The sequence below is a fragment of the Oncorhynchus keta genome, chromosome 22, assembly GCF_023373465.1.
Source record: "Oncorhynchus keta strain PuntledgeMale-10-30-2019 chromosome 22, Oket_V2, whole genome shotgun sequence".
Lineage (NCBI taxonomy): Eukaryota > Metazoa > Chordata > Actinopteri > Salmoniformes > Salmonidae > Oncorhynchus > Oncorhynchus keta.
Window position 1 is genome coordinate 15,769,996 of NC_068442.1, and position 14,775 is coordinate 15,784,770.

A 14,775-nucleotide genomic window follows, 5' to 3' on the forward strand; every position below is an offset into this window, starting at 1 on the left:
AGCGGTTTATAGCTAATCCGAATTAGAATGGTAAAAGGATCAGACTGGTGTCACTCTGATCATAATCACACATCTCACATTCAATACTGAAGTGCAACTGTGCAACTGAAACAGCTATTCAAAGATAGGTGTGAATTAGAATAAGGATAACATGCTGCAGAAAACCTGATGCAGAAAGCTTGTCTGAGAGGATCATATGTGTACCAGAGAGAGAGAGCTTCAGTGAAGTGTTCTCAGCAATGCAGTCTATCAGATGCAGGAATAATTGAGAGAAGGCTGGAAAGAGTGACACCTTCAGGCATGGAGAAGAAACATCTAATTCTGTAAAATCCACAGTCTTTGATGAATGTCAAGAATATAGCTCAAATGGTCTACCTTTCAAGGCAGAGAATTTGTATCTTGGCCTATTTTATTACATCGTTTGAGAAAAGAGACGTCATTGAATCTTCCTTCACAATGTGTTCCTCATACCTTTAATTAAGGTACATCTCATTGTTTGCAATAAGTTTGAATTAAATATTGACACACAAATATTACTTAACCAGCAAAACCTTTATTGTAGCCTAGGCCTATCGGGAGAAAGAGGAGATTATTGGCAATACCATTGCATGTGTCAGTTTGACTCATTTAGCCTATGGATTCGAAGTGCTGAGAGGACAGCGCCACGTGTTTCCAATGAATCTCTATAGTTTGCAATCGAGAACCAGACACAAAAAAAGTGAATTTCCTATTTCGTCTCTATTTATGCACATTTTATATTGTTCCAGTTTATATATTTATATGTATTAAATAATTGCAAAACTGTTTTATTTAGGGCCTATGCGTTTTCATCAGTTTATAAATGAGAGATTGTGACACAACAACCAATGAAATAATCGAATAACTTGCATTAAGTGAAAGGTGCACGTAATCAATGGGTAAAACTGTGTCAAACATGGATCTCATTGCATTAGACTGTGTAAATGCTCCTGTGCCCGTGGCACTGCTATATTAACGTAGTAGGCTCAAGCTTACTCTCTGAATACTTACTGAACTGTCAGTAATATAGTTAATGGTATACCTGGGTAGTCTGATGTAGGCCTGCCGGAGGGGCGTCCTTAATCGATGTCTGGCTCTCTTCCCAGAGCATAAGTGGGGCTCAAAACGAGGTGTGAATATAATGTATAGGCCTACAACATGGTTATACATCATTGTCTTAATCAATCATATTATTTCATACCTTACATTAGACCTGTAAAATGGTGTATAAAATGTAGCCCTATAATATGATTAGCCCATTGTCCTCATACGTTTTGCCATTTTTGGAATATAAATGATGTATATTACATTCTCACATTTGATTAAAAAAATACATTATATTATTCCAATTGAATTTCGCACTGTTAAACACGTTGATCCAAACAGGTTCAAAAATAGCGTTTCTCAAAACGATGTGCAACACAATGGCAGACCAAATAAAAAATGTGTTTCCATTTCATTTCTTGATTGAATCCTCACATAAGCAATTAAATATAATAATATAATAATTATAGGGCTAATTGTCATCAAACTTGTAATATGTCAACGAAAAGTCTTGAAAATGATTCATCTGCAAGTGAAAGTGAGTGTTCTGCTTCTTGGTCTCTTACACAATTGAGGAACTAAAACTTGGAGTGGGCTTCATATATTTAACGATCATATAATTTATGTTAATTAAATGTGCGATTATATTTCAGACTTTTTAATTCTGGCTAGTAACATAGCTCTCTTTTTGACTTATTATTTCTGGCTAGTAACATAGCTCTCTTTTTGACTTATTAATTCTGGCTAGTAACATAGCTCTCTTTTTGACTTATTAATTCTGGCTAGTAACATAGCCTTGGCCTACATAATGTGTGAAATGTAAATGCTATAAAACGAGAACGAGCGGGAAAGAAGACAATAGAGAGATTCTGTTAACGTTTTCGTTAAATTGCCTCGAGTATAGTCTATACCAGAACATGTGTTCATCACGAATTTTGATATTATTTATATCTTTATATTGTAAATTGTAAAATTCATAATAAATAACTTTCACATTCTAACACATATACTCATTTTCCAAGCTATTTTTAAAACTTAAATCTTATATTTTACCTTTTTTTAAACTAGGCGATGTTCAGGGGCAGAACGGACAAAATCCTTAATTTGTGAGCTTGGGGATTTGATCTTGCAACCTTTCGGTTACTAGGCCAATGGTCTAACCACTAGGCTACCTGCCGCCCCAAATACGCCTTAAATATGTCGAACTGGATTTAAACAAATCTCGAACCCTGGATTACAGGGAAATCTAAAATGATTCTAGTCTTTATTAATTGAATCGTGTGAAATTGACAGAGAAAATAATGGAGAGAAGGGCTTGCTTTTTTTAACTGATCTCCCTTTTACTGTCACTCCCTGACACCCACGTCTATAATTCATATTATACCGTATATCTGTATATTACATTTCATTCTATTTTTGTTAAGGTATAGTCTGTGTAATGCATCTGAAATATCCAGGAGTCACATGGGAATCAAATATTATACTTACACATGTTACAGATCCTGTGAGGAAAAATTGAATAAAGACTTGTTTCTCGTTGCATTTTACAACCAGAGGGAAACGTAGGCAACACCAACATGGCCAAAGTGTGATCTGACTAAGAACTGCAGACTGTTATACGATCCTCAGAGACTCCTCTCTGACAGCAGCATCTAGTAGAATATATAAGACCAGAATCCTATCTGCAGAGTCAGAGCCACGCAACATATCATATGTACAGCAAAACACTTGATACAACACAGCATAATACATTACTTTCAGAAACTATTCATACACAATGACTTATTCCACATTTTGTTGTGTTAACACCTGAATTCAAAATTGATTCAATATTTTTTTCTCTCTCACCCATCTACACCATAATTACAAAGTGAAAACGTGTTTTTATACATGTAGGAAAATGTAAAACAGAAATATCTAATTCACACTCCTTTGCTATGACACTCCAAATTGAGCTCAGGTGCATCAAATTGTCTTTGATCATCCTTGAGATGTTACGACAACTAGATTGGGGACCAGCTATGGCCAATTGTTCAGACATGATTTAGAAAGAAATACACGTCTATCTATATAAGGTCCCACAGTTGACAGTACTTGTCAGAGCAAAACTATACCATGAAGTCTAAGGAACTATCTGTAGCTCTCCGAAATTGTGATGAGGCATATACAATGCATTTGGAAAGCATTCAGACCCCTTCAGTTTTTCCACATTTTGTTACATTATAGCCTTATTCTAAAATGGATGAAGAAGAAAACATCTCATAAATCTACACAACATAAACCATAATGACAAAGTGAAAACAGGCTTTTCATAATCTTTGCTGATATATTACAAATAAAAAAACTAAAATTCCTTATTTACATAAGTATTCAGACCCTTTGCTATGAGACTCATTGACCACCATTGAGATGTTTTTGCAACTTGATTGGAGTCCACTTGTGGTAAATTCAATTGATTAGACACACACCTGTATACATAAGATCCCACAGTTAACAGTGCAAAAAAACAAGCCATGAGGTCGAAGGAATTGTCCATAGTCAGGATTGTGTCGAGGCACAGATCTGGGGAACCAAAACATCTCTGCAGCATTGAAGGTCCCCAAGAACACAGTGCCTCTATCATTCTTAAATGGAAGACGTTTGGAACCACCAAGACTCTTCCTAGAGCTGGCCGCCCGGCCAAACTGCACAATCGGGGGAGAAGAGCCTTGATCAGGGAAGTGACCAAGAACCCAATGGTCACTTTGACAGAGCTCCAGAGTTCCTCTGTGTAGATGGCAGAACCTTCCAGAAGGACAACCATCTATGCAGCACTCAACCATTCAGGCCTTTATGGTAGAGTGGCAAGATGGAAGCCACTCCTCAGTAAAAGGACCATGACAGCCCGCTTGGCGTTTGCCAAAAGGCACCTAAAAGACTGTCAGACAATGAGAAACAAGATTCTCTGTTCTGATGAAACCAATATTGAACTCTTTGGCCTGAATGCCAAGTGTCATGTCTGGAAGAAACCAGGCACCGCTCATTTCCTGGCCAATACCATCCCTACGGTGAAGCATGGTGGTGACAGCATCATGCTGTGGGGATGTTTTTCAGCAGCAGAGACTGGGAGACTAGTCAGGATTGATGGATAGATGAACAGAGCAGAGAGATCCTTGATGAAAACCTGCTTTCTCAATGTCCTTGAGTGGCTCAGCCAGAGCCTGGACTTGAACCTGATCGAACATCTCTGGAGAGATCTGAAAATAGCTGTGCAGTGACACCCCCCATCCAACCTGACAGCGCTTGAGAGGACCTGCAGAGAAGAATGGGAGAAACTTCCCAAATACAGGTGTGCCAAGCTTGTAGAGTCATACCCAAGAAGACTCAAGGTTGTAATCGCTGCCAAAGGTGGTTCAACAAAGTACTGTGTAAAGGGTCTGAATACTTATATAAATGTGATATTTCAGTAACAAACATTTCTAAAAACCTGTTTTTGGTTTGTCTTTATGGGGTATTGTGTGTAGATTGATGACAATATATATATTTTAAAATCAATTTTTAGAATAAAGCTGTAACCTAACAAAATTTTGAAAAAGTGTAGGGGTCTGAATACTTTCTGAATGCACTGTATCTGGCGAAGGGTCTAACACCATTTCTAGAGTGTGGAACGTTTCTAAGAGCACAGTGGTCTCCATCATTGGGAAAAGGAAATGTATGAACTATCCAGACTCTGCATAGAGCTGGTCATCTGACCAAACTGAGCACCTGGGCAAGAAGGACCTTGGTCAGGGAGGTGACCAAGAACCCACTGGCCACTCTGAGAGAGCTACAGAGTTTCTTGGCTGAAATGGTAGAACTTGCCAGAAGGACAACAATCTCTATAGCAATTCACCAATCTGGGCTTTATGGGAGAGTGGTCAGACAGAGGCCACTTATGAGAAAAAGGCACACGACAGTACTCTTGGAGTTTGCAAAAATGCTCTTGAAAGACTCTGAGAGCATAAAGCATAAGATTCTCTGGTCTGATGAAACAAAAAATGTAATTCTTTGTCCTGAATGTAAAGCACTCGGTCGGGAGAAAAGCAGGCACAGATCATCACCCATCTAACCCCATCCCTACCTTGAAGCATGGCGGTGGCAGCATCATGCTATGGGGAGACTGGTAAGGATAGAGGGAACAATGAATGGAGCCTAATACAGGCAAATCCTTGATGAGAACCTGCTTCAGAGTGCAAACGACCTTAGACTGGGTGAAGATTTATGTTCCAACAGGACAATGACCCCAAGCATACAGCCAAAGTAACGCTGGAATCACTTCAGAACAAGAATTTGAAAGTCCTCGTGTGGCCCAGCCAAAGCCCAGACTTGACTCCCATTGAAGACCTGTGGAAAGACTTGAAGATTGCTGTTCACCGCCGCTATCCATCTAACTTAACAGATCTTGAGAAAATCTGCAAGGAAGAATGGGGAGAAAATCCACAAATCCAGATGTACAACGCTGATAAAGAAATACCCAGGACGACTCAAAGCTGTAATATCCGCCAAAGGTGCTTCTACAAAGTATTGACTCAGGGGTGTGAATACGTATGTAAATGAGATATTTCTGTATTTCATTTTCAATACATTTGCAAATATTTCAAAAACATGTTTTCACTTTGTCATTATGGGCTATTTCGTGGAGATAGGTGAATATATTATTTTAATCCATTTTGAATTCAAGCTGTAACACAACAAACGTGGAATAAGTCAAGGGGTATGAATACTTTATGAAGCCATTGTGTATACCAACATCATAAATGAATCAACAGAATATCATACACCTCCAGAAATGACACAACAACACAGCATCATCAGAGATTTTCTTCTAATGATGCTACGGGCTCTGACGTCATATATATTAATGTAAAAGAAAACTGTTTTATGCCATTCAGAGTCAGCATACAGGTGTGTGAAAATAAGTGTGGACAGCAAAGTACATCATGTTTCAAATGGTGTGTGCTTTCAGATGGACTCCTACATTTAGTCCAATGGTTTAATCCTGAACGTGACAAGGCCTCCACTGCAGCAGTATGGAGGGAGTGTTTAGAGCACCGCTGCTGGGCGGACACTATTTGGTAAGAACTCTTTGGCGGGCACCATTTGACAGGCACCATTGTGAATAGACTTTTGGGGGTGGAGGACATGGCATCTTTACGTGTGTGTGTGAGCGTGTGATTGTGTGTGTGGGAGATATCTTGAATAACTTAATCTTACAAGCATGTTGACTGGAGGTGAAAAGAAAAAGTGCTGGTTTTGCTCTCAATATCTCTCTCATAGTAGTATAGCATTTTGGTCTCTTTTATTCAGGGTATACGATCTAGGGGCAGAATGTTAATGTTGATGTCCTGTGGTGGAGGAGAGGAATGTAGACTACACACAGCCTCTCTCCTTCTCACAGCAAGAGAGAAACCAATAGCCTGTTACTGCTTGTAGGCTGTGCTGATGATGTTGAATGAGAAAGGTGCAATTTCATTCCCTATTGTAGAAAACAATCCAACCAGTTTGAGTAACTCATTAGGGGTGTATTCAGAAAAGTGAAACGTTCCAAACATTGCATAGAAATGTGCTAACATGATTCCTCTATTTCTACATGGCATACAATCAGGTTTGTTCTACACAATACATTTCTATCTGAACGTTTTGTAGCGTTGAACCCCTGATCAGAGCCCAGGATTCATTAGAGCTAGGAATCATTCAATAGTCAGTGAATAAGAGGTTGTTGTCTGTGTTTGCACCTGGCTTGAAATGTGTTTGGATCAGTGGTGTATCTCCCAATGTTATCTTAGTCTTAATGGAAGGGTTTCTCTTATTTTCTTATTCTTCCAGAGAAAAAAGAGAGAGAGAGAGAGAGAGAGAGAGAGAGAGAGAGAGAGAGAGAGAGAGAGAGAGAGAGAGAGAGAGAGAGAGAGAGAGAGAGAGAGAGAGAGAGAAAGGGCCTTGTATTGACAGTCACACTTATATGCATGCACATGCTTACAGTCAGGGGGAGAGAGAGCTATCTGAGCTACATGCTACGTGTATGGACTAGCTGCTCAGTGCAGAGAGGATGAAGCCCATCCTCTCTGTTATAGATCAGTTATAACAAAGAGGCAGGGACGAGCGTGGGGATTGGTTGAAACCAGTTTGAATCAACACAGTCAAAAGGTAAAGTTTGAGCTGTGAGCTGTGGGTACAGAAACAAAACAATGTTACCAAGAACAGTGGCTGAAACTGTGTATGTTTAATAGTAAAACCAATAATGATATTGAATCTCAAATTGTATATCATATTGTACAGGTCTGAGGTCCCTTTAACAACAACAACATTGACAACTTAACAATTAAAGCAATATGTCCTTTCATATGTTTAAACATAAGTGAATGCACATCTTCCTTTTAAAAGCCATTGGCCATATGATATGGATTGTTCATACGCTTTATAGTTATCAAATAAATAGTCAAGTCCATATACCCCAACTTTCCCTATAAATCGTAGACTTTGAATCAAAATATGATCTCACAGCGGGTAGGAAGGCAAGGGGCCCTTGAAACATTAACACAGTTCTAATTTGTCTTCACGGTCTACACATTTAGAATATCTAGAGTCATCCTCTATGCTTGTCACAGACCCTTCTAAAAGGACCCAAAAGGTCTTTGGATCCATGTCTATAGGAATGCACCAGCAACATTCCAACAGCCTGACTCTCAATTTGATTACCATTATTCTCCATTCACATCAGTGGTCCATCAGGCATGGTCCATCAGCCGTGTCTGATGTGTGGCTGCTAGGCTAAACTTTAACCCCAGCCTGTCTGGAGGGCCACTGTGACAGGGGGTCAAGGGTAAAGGGGGAAGGGGGCTTATGGAACGGATTTGGGGGGGCTGTCTGGGAGAGAAGGGTCCAGACTGTCCCAGACGTCTGGTTGAGAGTACAGGGGAGGCTGTGTATCCTGCACCCCCTTTAGATCCTCACCCCACTCTGTCTGTTTCCCTTAACCCCCTGGACCTTAATGAACAGGTGGACTGCTGAGGGATTGTCTGGGGACTGGCGGGGTGCTGGTTCCCAGACAGGGGTGTGTAAAGTGGGTAAACAGACAGACACAAAGAGGTCCTAACGTACACAAACACACAGAATCATTGCATAAACACATGATATACTGTATTATATGCATATAAAACACATAAAATCAGAATCCACACTATATCCCCACCATTAAAACAGGGCCTTCAGAAAGTATTCACACCCCTTTACTTTTTCACATTTTGTTGTGTTACAGCCTGAATTTAAAATGGATTAAATTGAGATTTTGTGTCACTGTCTACAAGCAATAACCCATAAAGTCAGAGTGGAATTATAGTTGTAGATACTTTCACAAACTAATAAGAAATGAAAAGATGAAATGTCTTGAGTCAATAATTATTTAATTATTTAATTAATCCCTTTGTTATGGCAAGTCTAAATAAGTTCAGGAGTAAAAATGCGTAACAAATCATATAATAAATTGCATGGACTCATTCCGCGGTCAATAATAATGGTTAACATGATTTTTGAATAACTACTCCATCTCTGTACCCCACACATACAATTATCTGTAAGGTCCCTCAATTGATTAGGGAATTTCAAGCACAGATTCAACTACAAAGACCAGGTAGGATGCCTGGCAGGAGTTTTCGATGCCTGGCAAAGAAGGGCACCGATAGGGAAATGTTGACAAAAAAAAGCAGACGCTGAATATCCCTTTGAGCATGGTGAAGTTATTAATTACACTTTGGATGTATAAATACACCTAGTCACTACAAAGATACAGGCGTCCTTCCTAACTCAGTTGCTGGAGAGGAAGGAAACTGCTCAGGGATGTCACCCTGAGGCCAATTGTAATTATAAAACAGTTACAGAGTTTAATGGTTATGATATGAGAAAACTGAGAATGAATCAACAACATTGTAGATACTCCACAACACAAATCTAAATGACAGAGTGAAAAGAAGGAGGTCTGTAAAGAATAAAAAATGTTCCAAAACATGCATCCTGTTTGTGACAAGGCACTTAAAGGTGCAATTATGTAGAAATCGCTCTGCCATTTCATGGTTGCTAAAATTCTAATGGTTTACCTAATTTCAGTTTATGTGACAAAACAAGCATGTATATTGTAGAGAATCATTGTACCATCTAAACCGCTGTGAAATATATTTTCATTATAACCAAAATATTGTATTTTCAGCTGTTTGAAACTGGTGTACAAAACCGAAAGTAAAAGAAGCAAAATTAATCTTAAGAACGGGAAGCAAAGAAATAGACCACATAGAACAGATCTACCGCTTCTTAGGTTTTTTTTCAATGAGAATGTCACCCAAAAAGTTAAATATTTCAGCTTTAAGTAATACTACTAAAAATGTTGCAAAGAAATTAAGTTTATGTTCTAAATATACATTTACATTTACATTTACATTTAAGTCATTTAGCAGACGCTCTTATCCAGAGCTTACTTACTTACAATATAATATTTGGGACAAATCCAACACAACACATCACTGAGTATCACTCTTCATATTTTCAAGCATGGTTGTGTCTGCATCATGTTATGGTTGTGTCTGCATCATGTTATGGGTGTGCTTGTCATGGGCAAGGACTAGAAGGTTTTGGGGATAAAAAGATACAGAATACAGATATAAGCACAGACAAAATCCTATAGGAAAATCTGGTTCAGTCTGCTGTCCAACAGACACTAGGAGAAAAATTCACCTTTCATCAGGACAATAACCTAAAACGCATGGCCAAATCTACACTGGAGTAGCTTACCAAGGCATCATTGAATGTTCCCGAGTTACTGTTTTGACTTAAATTGGCTTGAAAATCTATGGCAAGACTTGAAAATAGCTGTCTAGCAATGATCAACAATCAACTGCCGAGTTAAATAAAGGTTAAATAACATTTTAAAAACTTGACAGAGCTAAAGGGCCTCCCGGGTGGCGCAGTGGTTAAGGGCGCTGTACTACAGCACCAGCTGTGCCACCAGAGACTCTGGGTTTGCGCCCAGGCTCTGTCACAACCGGGAGGTCCGTGGGGCGACGCACAATTGGCCCAGTGTCGTTAGGGAGAGCTTGGCCGGTAGGGATATCCTTGACTCATCGTGCACCAGCGACTCCTGAGGCGGGCTGGGTACAGTGCACCCTAACCAAGGTTGCCAGGTGCATGGTGTTTCCTCTGACACATTGGTGCGGCTGGCTTCCGGGTTGGATGCGCGCTGTGTTAAGAAGCAGTGCGGCTTGGTTGGGTTGTGTATCGGAGGACGCATGACTTTCAACCTTCGTCTCTCCCGAGCCCGTACGGGAGTTGTAGCGATGAGACAAGATAGTAGCTACTAAAACAATTGGATACCACGAAACTGGGGAGAAAAAGGGGTAAAAATTCACACAAAAAAAACAAAACAAAATTGACAGAGCTTGAAGAGTAATCCAGGTGTGCAAAACTCTTAGAGACTTACCCAAAAAGACTCCGCCAAAGGTGCTTGTTTTGCACTGTTTTGACTCAGTGGTGTGAATATTTATGTAAAATAGATGTTATTGTTATTGTATTTTGTTTTCAATAAAGGTGCAAACATTTCTAAAAACATGTTTTTACTTTGTTATTATGGGGCATTGTTAGTAGATAGGTGAGATGATTTAAATGACATTTAATCCATTTTGAAACCAGGCTTTAACACAACAAAATGGGGAATACGTCAATACGTATGAATACCTTCTGAAGGCGCTGTGCTTCACTTTGCTGAGTGAAGAACTTTGCACACCATGTTGAAAGACACTCATAGTTAACACAACACATATCAGCAATCATTTACAGTCTGTTTACAAATTGCAACAGAACCTATATTTTATACAGACGAGGAACAGAAAACATCTGTTCAGTTAGGTTTGGAAGGAGACAGCCGTTTACACATCCATCTGAGGGCCCTGGGAAACTAGTGTTGACTAGGGGAGTCAAAGAGCTGTGATAGATGTCCTGGTGGGGCCCAGGCAGGCACGCAGACAGCAGACATGTAGTGGCCCTTGATTTACTGAGTAGATGGACAGTACTGCCCCCTTCAGACCATAGTGAACAGGGCTGTTTGCAAAATATGCTAGAAAATGAAACTTGAGAGACCCCATCTTATGGACTTACAAACAGTGCTTTCAGAGCTCCATCAATGCTACCTAATGCTAGCACATGCAAATGCACTTCACAAACGCAGGGGCGGCAGCGTAGTCTAGTGGTTAGAGCGTTGGACTAGTAACCGAAAGGTTGCGAGTTCAAACCCCTGAGCTGACAAGGTACAAATCTGTCGTTCTGCCCCTGAACAGGCAGTTAACCCAGGCCGTCATTGAAAATAAGAATGTGTTCTTAACTGACTTGCCTAGTTAAATAAAGGTTCAATAAAAAAAAAATGTAAAAAAATTATAATTCACATGTCCTTTTGCTGCAGGATTACCCCCCCCCCCACACACACACAGGACCCAGGAAGGACAGACCTCCCGTGCGGTCGTCACTAGAGCATGTAGCCACCTGTCAATCACCAGGTCCCTCCTGTCTTAAGAGAGACGTTTCGACTTCGCCCGTCCCTCCCCACACATTCTGCTTCCCCTGGCAGCCGTTGTCAGGCGACCACGGGGCATTTTCCCCTCACAACGGGGCCTCGCCATTGAACCCTGGGGTCCTTAGCAACTACAATTAGAAGGTGCCAAAAAGACCTATTTTCTGTGGCTGAAAGGGCCTGTTCTTCTGCGCTGCATCTGGGATTCATATGCCAGGACCTGAATGGACGAACCTGTTCCTTTTAAACGGCAGTGTAATGGAGCGTAAAAAGAGGCCGGCTACCAGTGGATAGGATAGATAAGATCATGGCTAATCTGCTGTTCCACTCCACTGTGGTTCGATAGGGACACTTAACCTGCCTCTGTGGCCAGTTAGTGTCCTTGGGCGGCCAGCGGTCAGTGGGCTGTGACAGGCTGTGTTTTGAGAAAACTATAGAGAGGCTGGGTATAATATGAGGAGAAGAGGTGGAGTTCATGAACACTTTTATGGACTTCTGAATGGTTTCACTGGATGTTTTTACAAGTGTCTTTATGAGAGACTGAACATAAGGCCCTGAATACCTCCCTACACATTGAGGGTCTGAGACAGACAACTCTTTGGCGATCATAAAGTTAACTCTCTGGACCTGACATTTAAATAAACCAATATATAAAATCGGATCAAGAGTCTGATGGATAAAAATGGAACTAGAACTGCCATATTGTTTGTTTATCATCCACTGTGGTGGGTGGAGTTCATTGTCTAGATTGGCTTTAGCTCCCTGATCAAAAATCTAAATGAATGCTTTTTTTATCCCCAATATATAAAATAATCACGCAATACATATTTTTGTATTTATTAGGGTCCCCAGGGGCTACTCTTCCTGGGGTCCAAACAGGGTTAAAACAAGCACATCATAACAAAACACAACAGCTTAATAAAACAATACATCATACAAGACATTACATTATTACTCTCTTTTTATACCCCTTTTCTTCCCCATTTTTCGTGGTATCCAATTGGTAGTTACAGTTTTGTCTCATCGCTGCAACTCCCTATGGACTCGGGAGAGGCAAAGGTCGAGAGCCATGCGTCCTCCGAAACACGACCCTGCCAAGCTACACTGCTTCTTGATACACTACTCGCTTAACCCGGAAGCCAGCCGCACCAATGTGTTGGAGGAAACACCAACAGGCGCCCGGCCAAACCCTCCCCTAACCCGGACGACGCGAGGCCAATTGTGCGCCGCCTCATCAGTCTCCTGGTCACAGCCGGCTGTGACATAGCCTGGGATCGAACCCGGGGCAGTAGCGATGCCTCAGACTGCTCCGCCACTCGGGGGGCCAATTTATTACTGTCTTATTACAAACTTAAAATATCAATTCCACAATGTGTGTGTGTCTGTGTGTGTCTGTGTGTGTGTGTAGACTATGTGTTATAGTGTTTGTGCGTATGCGTGTGTCTGTATTTGTGTGTGTCTCTTCATTATTCAGCATTGTTCCGTGCCCTTCCCTGTACGCTTGCTGAAAGTCAGTTGTTAATTTGTTTACTGTGAAATAGCATTGTATCTGGTCAAACAACATTTTTCTAAAATGTTGATAAATGCTTGTAAAGTTTTATGGGCTTACTTCTAAGTGGTCTAATGTGTGTATTTTAAGGCTACTCACAGTTATGTAAGTACAGCAGACTACAAACAGACTATAACTTTGTACCAACATTTTAGTAGAGATGATACAGTTCTTTATCATTAATGAGCGTCTGTGGCCCTTTGTGAGTGTGTGCTTTGTCTCTACTCCTTTCTTAACTCTCGTCCACAGCACACTTGCCCACCCTCTCAGTCAGCACACCTGTCAATCAACAGTCCTGATTGACAGGCCGTCAGGCATCAGCTCTGAAAAGGAGGAGCCTCTCTGTCCCTCCCTGCTCCCTCCTTCATGCCTTCTTCTCTCCCTCTCTCTCCCTTTCTGTCTTTCAATTACTTTTTATTGTTCTCTCTCTCTCTCTATCTTTCTCCTTCACTCCTTTTCCCCACCACCTCACCTCTTTCAGTCTCATCCATTACCAAGGTCAGTGTCTCTGTAAAAATGGTAGTATACTTGGCTCTCCTTCACCTTCCCCTTGCTTCTCTCTACTCAACTATGTTCCCCCTTCCCTCTTCAACTTGGTTCCCTGTTCCCTCTTCAACTCTTTGCCCCCAGGGTCATGTCCCTCTCAGCACTAACTTCTCTGACCCCTTGGGAAAGGACTAGGACCATAAAATGGGCCTCTGAATTAGTTTTAATGGGGGTCTCTTATCCGCCCTTTAAGTGGTTGATTGATAAACGTGCTGAGTTTGGGATGGTGGGAGTGGCCGTGGTTGAGGAGAGGTGGGGGGGGATGTGAATTATTATGTGGATTATAATGAATGGACATTATTTGTAGGGGTTGGTACATTCTTTGTTCGGGAAAATTAAGTGTGACATTTGAAGTGAAAAAACTTTAGAAGTCTTTTTAAACCTTGATCACACTACAAGTGTGCACTTCCTGCTGTGGAAATGATCAGCAACAACAGAGTGATCCAATTAAGATCTTACATCTGTATATATGTGTGTGTGTGTGTGTGTGTGTGTGTGTGTGTGTGTGTGTGTGTGTGTGTGTGTGTGTGTGTGTGTGTGTGTGTGTGTGTGTGTGTGTGTGTGTGTGTGTGTGTGTGTGTGTGTGTGTGTGTGTGTGTGTGTGTGTGTGTGTGTGTGTGTGGAGGGGGCTGGGTGCAGTTGGTGTCTGAATAGGGGAGGGAGAGGCGCTCCCTTCCTTCCCAGCAGGACCGCATCTCTTTTAATTGGAGCTTTTGTGGCACCATTACCTCCTTTACTTCAACACGTTACTGATGACAAAAGAAAACACCTCTAAGCCTGCCTTTGTGAGAGAGAGAAGGATACCTCGCTGCTACTGATGTGGGAATCATCCAGACTCATGAGCTACTCTCTAATACGGGGCAACATAATATTACTGCAGAGGGAACTGTAAATGCATAGTGGCAGATCATATTGATGCATACAGTAGTAGTAGGCTAAATTAAAGAAAGAGTGGATGATTCTGTTTTTTGTAAGAAGGTAAAACACCATGCACAACAGAGCTCTTCTGTTAGAAGATACCCTTTTTCATTCAGGAAAACTCATTATAATCTCT